Raw genomic sequence first — 7,915 nt, 5'->3', positions numbered from 1 at the left:
ACCAAAGTCACACTTTACAAGACGCTGATACTACCCGTGCTATTATATGGATCAGAAGCATGGGTACTTGCGCAAGCAGATGAGGCAGCTCTTGGGGTATTTGAGAGAAAAATTCTCCGAAAGATCTACGGGTCGACCTGCGTCGACGGTGAATATCGGCGTCGAATGAAGCACGAGCTTTACAATTTATGCGCGGACATCGACATAGTCAGTCGTATTGAACTGCAGCGACTACGGTGGCTAGGCCATGTTGTGCGGATGAATGAAAATGCCCCAGCTCAAAAGGCATATAAAAACGAAACTACTGATGGTTCCCGTAGAAGGGGAAGGCCACGAATTAGATGGAAAGACCAAGTAGAAAACAACATCTTGGAACGTGGTCTTCCAAATTGGTGGACTTGCGCACAAGACCGACGCGCTTGGAAATCTTTTTTAAGCTCGGCTTATGAAACAACCGTTCTGTAACAAGCCAGCTAAGTATGTAAGTAATGTTGCATTATTTCCAATAAATCGGAGAATATATTTATGGGAACTATATTTAATCTGAATCGATTTTCCAAATTTCAATTGGGTTCGCGACTGTACTTTGTATACAATTTAACATCAAAAGACGGACGGACATGCAAAATCGACTCAGAAAGTGATTCTATGCATATTCTCAAAAGGAACCATGGGTCTATCTCGATTCCTTTTGCCTGTTAGAAAAAATATGCACCACAGTGTGGTGAAGGGTATAACAAATAAGAACTCAATAAAATTATTTCAGTTAATTTTCAAATCCTATAAGACTTCAAATATACGTTCATTTGCCAGCGGGTGAAGACCGGATATAGAGACGTTTAAAAGCATTTGAAGTATCTCAAGCGGAGTGGGAAAAGCACTTCAACAATTGGTTTCAGCTGTAGCAAGTAGTATTCTTCTTGAAATCGAAAAATCTGAAATTGCTTACCATTTCAAAAATCAATCATTATACCCTACACAACTATGTTGTCAGGGTATTATAGCTTTGTGCAGCCCCAAAAGTTTGTAACGCCGCGAAATATTGGTCCTAGACCCACCTTTAAGTATACCGATCATCATATCTCGACTAGCTGAGTCGATCTAGACATGTGTGCCCGTCCGTCCGTTTGTCCATTATAATTTGTAAACACGATACAGGCCACAGTTATGGACCCATCTTCACGAAATTTTGCATGTAGGATAGGTTCTGGCTAATGGGGTGTTCATTGTTTTGTTTTTGGAAAAGATCGGTTAATATTTAGGGCATTAAATGGACCAAATACTTAGTTTTCGTCTGCTTTTCTGGTCGCTCCAGAGCCCGCAATTATGGCCCAAATATCGCGAAATTTTACATGGAGAAGAGGATCGGGTCAAAGAATAAGCATGCATATTTTCATAAAGATCGGTCAATATTTAGCGGGTCAAATGGACCCTCACTTTTGTGTGAAAAATGACAACATTTGTATTCTATATCGTATATATTTACCCCTGAAGGACATATAACCGAGAAGTTGATAGTATATCCAAGAGGAGTGGTTGGCCTTTAAATTGATACCAATTATATTGTCGTATGTACTCGGATGTGGGCGTTACACGTATATATTTACAGGTGCATACGTATTCAGTTATTACTTAATAAACCATTACCTCACTGGAGGGCGGAAATATAGCGCTGATCGCTTTGAAATGTTCCATGAGGTTCCAGTTATGGTAAAGGACAACGCCTATAATTTTCGGTGATGATCAGACAACAATTTTGGGATGACGTGGACCGAAAACTTAATTTTGTGTGATTTTTCGAGTCGATATATAGGCCCCAATTGAAAGCCGAACATCATAACACAACCCACGATGAAGGGAATCTGGACAAGTAATTAGAAGGGCTGTACTGAATATTAGTAATATTTGTTGACCTCTAGTCGGTCAAGAGACTGCAAATATAGCAAAATATTTTCCATGCTCAGAATATATAACCACAGAAAGTTAGATTTTCGTGGAAGTTGTGTAGGGTATCATATGGTCGGCCCAGTCGACTATACTGCTTCGCTCACTGGTTTTTAATTATCTTGCTAAAGTCTGGGTTCATTTAATTAAAAAAAAAAATATTGACAGATAATTATCAAAGCAGCCATTCTTTTTCGTTGACTAGATTTATTGGTATTCGAGAATCTAAAAAAATACAACCTTTTTTGGATCATACACTAAATATAATCATCCCCTAAATCGATAGATGTCGCACTTCACTTCAAAATCGAAACTATATTTAAAATTATATAGCTATAGCATCTAGTGTGGTAATGGTAATACTAAACATTATTAGAATATATAGAACCCTGTAAATATTTACGTATAGCTCCCACAATCGGCATCTGTCCTTCTAGAATAAATTTATACGGCATATAATGCAAATTTTGATAAATTTTACTCCCTCAGAATGCTTATTTATTAGCATTTTCCCCAACAGCCAAATATTGACAGATTTTACTAAACACGATGTGTCTTCACTGGCCAGAACCGAATATACAAAATACCGTGACAATTGTTTCACAGCTGTAACGGTCACAGCTTTTACAAATGTTAATGGACACATACGTCTATATCGACTCATCTAGTCGGGATATAACAATCCGTATATCAATATGTGAAACCAGGACCAATATTTCGTTACAAATTGTTGAAACACAAACACTTATGATACGCTCACAAGTAGCTATTAATTTAAATTCTAAGAAATATAGATCTCATTACAAACTATAATCAAATTTACTTATATTAATTTTAGCACTTTTTTCGGGCACTTTTCTAAAATTTTTCTCAATCAAGTTTTGGCAACACTGAGTGTATGTGTGATGTGTAAAGAATACACTGTAAGTTCCAGAACATACCCGATAAATTATTTGTGCGGCTTGTTACATGCAGCATATACAGTGCCGGTCACCTAATTTGCCCACACGTTAAGGAAAAACTGTTTTGAATAAAACTCGATTCGTTTGGAATATTTTAAAATAATTATTTATTTAAAACGTTTATGTGTATTGTGCTAGAGCGATTAAGTGTGAGAGCAGAAAATTATCACGGGAAATTTGTATATAACGGTATATAACGGTATGTCAAATTTGAGAGGGACACCTAATTACCACATCTTGGAATTTTTAACTTAAATGCCGTTGATATTAAAAAATATATACAAAAAACTACTTCGTGTTAACAAATGAAGTCTGATGAATCACTTTCAGAAGGAAAAAAAGTTTAAATAATTCTGTACAATTTATTTAAATTGACATAATTTTATTCCTTTTTCGATGTAGTGCAAACGGAATAGCAAATTTAAAGGAACCCCTTATAATCGCTTTCGAATTTTTAAAAATCTCAACAACTACTGGAGATATAGCCGATTTTTAGTTTGTCAGCGTACATCGACGGTAGGAGTGCTTCTCTAAACGCGTTTTTCTCGAAAAAGTGTTTTTACGAATGGCGGGCACAATAATTTAAAAACTAGTAATCTAATCGTTTCCATATTTTGAACATTTCCAAAAAAAGTCATTGGTCCGCCATTTTTTAATTATTGTGCAAAGTTAACCCCGATGAGCAGAAGATTCATCTTACAGTACCTCTGTTATTTTTAAGTTACCATGTTAGTTAGTTTTTTATCAGAATTCTAAGGCTATGCATAACAACCAAAAACGGGGTATGGTCTGCAGAGCCTCAATAAGCACTTAAGGGGACCCCCCCCCCATTCTCGGGGTCAAAATTTTTGTTGACTTAATTCCAATCTACACTAATTCAAGAATGTCCCTGCAAAATTTCAAGTGAAAATCTCAAGAACTCTTGAAGATATAGCCAATTTATTGTGTCAGCATCAAGTGACGGCTGAAGGGCTTCTCAAACTTTAAACACGTTTTTCTCTAAACATTTTTTTGCGAATGGCGGGCACGATAACTCAAAAACTAATAACCCAATTGATTTCAAATTTTTACACGTTTCTCTGTGAGTGTATAGCTATCCTATGAACTAGGATAAAGCCAATCGGTGAAAATCTTCCATATTTTTTACCTAGGTTTTTGGTAAAAAATGGGCGATTTTCCAAAAATATTTGTTCAAAGGTCTGCCATTTTGTTAATTTTAGAGCGAAGTCAATAATAGTTCATACGAGAGCCAGACATGTACTCTTTCTAACACCGTTGGAATTTTCGGATTCCGATGTTCCAGTGAGGAGTTATCATGCCCGCCATCAAAAATAAGGACTTTTCTTTGATCACAAAAAACAACAACAAAACAACAACAAACATTTTTTGTAAATTATTTTTCTTCCTTTTTAAATCTTCAAATATATATGTGCAAAGTTACAAACCTTAACATGCATTGGTATTCATTTACCAGCCCATTTAAAATCTTAAAAATAAAAAATCGAGAATGGGGGTTCCCTTAAAAAAATATTTTTTTAAACATAATTGTCGTATCCTAGTTCATAACAGAAACAGTGATGTTCTCTTCGATTTCCGATGCAATTTTTGGTTGCTGATATTCCAGTGATGCGAAATCAAGTCCGCCGTCGAAAAGAAGGGGTTTCTTAAAATACAAACAAATAAGAATTCAATAAAATTATTTCAGTTAATTTTCTAATCGTTTAAGACTTCAAAGTAGTATTCTCTTGAAATCGAAAAATTAAAAAAATTACTTACCCTTTCAAAAATGATCCAATCATTTTAAAAATAAAATCACACATCTTCTAACATAAATATTGGCATTTTTATTTATTATTTGTTCATGATTTTTATTTAATTTCTTTACATTCTTTCTTATTTGAAATAAAATACATATTTTCTATACTTCAAATTACTATAAACTATTTTCATAATTACAAACAATAAAAAAATAGTTTCATTATAGCATTTCAGTGGATATGTTTGTGTTGGTTAAAAGACATATATTTACAAAAGTAGTACTTTGGCAGAATTGTTGTTTTTTTATTTTTTTAATTAATAATAAATTTGTAAACATATATTTTTTAGAAGTAATATTCGATCGTTTTTATATGAAGTAACTATTTCAGTTTTAATTTTTTTATAAAATTTATATTTTATAATATTATTTGCTCTATAAAAATATATTTTGATGTTCATCTACACAGTTATTTCTTAAGTAGATAATATTTGAATTTTATGTATAAGAAAATAAATAAGGCCACAATTTACTTTTAAAGGCTTTTTTCCATTAATAAAAATGGATAAAAAAATAGAATGTCAGTTATTTTAAATACATACATATATATAAAATGTAAGTAAGTACATTTAAAACATATATAATAATTAAGCAAATTATATTCCCTTATTGGACCGTATTGAATAGCTATTTTTTATGGAAGCTCTTATTTAATTTATATTTTCTTATATTTAGAAAACTAAAATTTTCGAATTCTTTATTTAATTTTTTTTGCGCTTTAAATAAAAATTGTCAACGGACTTCGACCTCAAGACCAGACCATAAATCATTTGATCAAATATTGACTCTTATAAAACATAAGACCTTACGTGTAGATTTTTCGAATTCCAATTTTTTATATAAACTCCACTATTCGAATATTTTTTGAATAGGTACGGAATCGATCCGCACTGCAGCGTACGGTTAAGTGGTGACCACCGCAATTTTTTAGCACTAAAATTTGGTTCACTTCTTTTTATGTGATGTTATAAAAATTATTGTCGTTAACTAAAAAAAATATATTTAATTTTTTCCTCTGCTAGGAAAAAATTTCAATATAAACTAAAAATTTTCATTATTAATGTTGGCTTAAATATAAAAAGGCAATCTAGTGATTTATGGGTAAATCAAAGGCTTTAATGGGTTGGAAGTCAAAAATATCAAGGGCTTACTCTTCGAAAATGTCCTAATTAAGAATAATGGCCTAATTTTTGGTTTGCCTTTGGTCTCTATAAAAACCAATTGGGCTTATAGAATCCAATTAGCCATTATACACCCCTGTGGCCTCTCCACAGACCAATTGGTCTTTATAAAGACCTGCGGTCTCTATACAGACCAATTGGTCTTTATAAAGACCTGCGGTCTCTATACAGACCAATTGGTCTTTATAAAGACCTGCGGTCTCTATACAGACCAATTGGTCTTTATAAAGACCTGCGGTCTCTATACAGACCAATTGGTCTTTATAAAGACCTGCGGTCTCTATACAGACCAATTGGTCTTTATAAAGACCTGCGGTCTCTATACAGACCAATTGGTCTCTATACAGACCAATTGGTCTTTATAAAGACCTGCGGTCTCTATACAGACCAATTGGTCTTTATAAAGACCTGCGGTCTCTATACAGACCAATTGGTCTTTATAAAGACCTGCGGTCTCTATACAGACCAATTGGTCTTTATAAAGACCTGCGGTCTCTATACAGACCAATTGGTCTTTATAAAGACCTGCGGTCTCTATACAGACCAATTGGTTTATATAAAAACCTGCGGTCTCTATACAGACCAATTGGTCTATATAAAGACCTGCGGTCTCTATACAGACCAATTGGTTTTTATAAAGATCTGCGGTCTCTATACAGACCAATTGGTCTTTATAAAGACCTGCGGCCTCTATACAGACCAATTGGTCTTTATAAAGACCTGCGGTCTCTATACAGACCAATTGGTCTTTATAAAGACCTGCGGTCTCTATACAGACCAATTGGTCTTTATAAAGACCTGCGGTCTCTATACAGACCAATTGGTCTTTATAAAGACCTGCGGTCTCTATACAGACCAATTGGTCTTTATAAAGACTGCGGCCTCTACAGACCAATTGGTCTTTATAAAGACCTGCGGTCTCTATACAGACCAATTGGTCTTTATAAAGACCTGCGGTCTCTCTACAGACCAATTGGTCTATATAAAGACCTGCGGTCTCTATACAGACCAATTGGTCTATATAAAGACCTGCGGTCTCTATACAGACCAATTGGTCTATATAAAGACCTGCGGTCTCTATACAGACCAATTGGTCTATATAAAGACCTGCGGTCTCTATACAGACCAATTGGTCTTTATAAAGACCTGCGGTCTCTATACAGACCAATTGGTCTTTATAAAGACCTGCGGTCTCTATACAGACCAATTGGTCTTTATAAAGACCTGCGGTCTCTATACAGACCAATTGGTCTTTATAAAGACCTGCGGTCTCTATACAGACCAAATTGGTCTTTATAAAGACCTGCGGTCTCTATACAAACCAAATTGGTCTTTAAAAAGACCTGCGGTCTCTATACAGACTAAATTGGTCTTTATAAAGACCTGCGGTCTCTATACAGACCAATTGGTCTTTATAAAGACCTGCGGTCTCTATACAGACCAATTGGTCTTTATAAAGACCTGCGGTCTCTATACAGACCAATTGGTCTTTATAAAGACCTGCTGTCTCTATACAGACCAATTGGTCTTTATAAAGACCTGCGGTCTCTATACAGACCAATTGGTCTTTATAAAGACCTGCGGTCTCTATACAGACCAATTGGTCTTTATAAAGACCTGCGGTCTCTATACAGACCAATTGGTCTTTATAAAGACCTGCGGTCTCTATACAGACCAATTGGTCTTTATAAAGACCTGTGGTCTCTATACAGACCAATTGGTCTTTATAAAGACCTGCGGTCTCTATACAGACCAATTGGTCTTTATAAAGACCTGCGGTCTCTATACAGACCAATTGGTCTTTATAAAGACCTGCGGTCTCTATACAGACCAATTGGTCTTTATAAAGACCTGCGGTCTCTATACAGACCAATTGGTCTATATAAAGACCTGCGGTCTCTATACAGACCAATTGGTCTATATAAAGACCTGTGGTCTCTATACAGACCAATTGGTCTATATAAAGACCTGCGGTCTCTATACAGACCAATTGGTCTATATAAAGACCTGCG

Source organism: Musca vetustissima, unplaced genomic scaffold (genome assembly GCF_032173495.1).
Source record: "Musca vetustissima isolate MV318-11 ecotype Yass unplaced genomic scaffold, APGP_CSIRO_Mvet_v1 utg5400, whole genome shotgun sequence".
NCBI classification, from domain to species: domain Eukaryota; kingdom Metazoa; phylum Arthropoda; class Insecta; order Diptera; family Muscidae; genus Musca; species Musca vetustissima.
The sequence above is the reverse complement of the archived record's forward strand: the minus strand, read 5'-3'. Positions refer to the sequence as shown.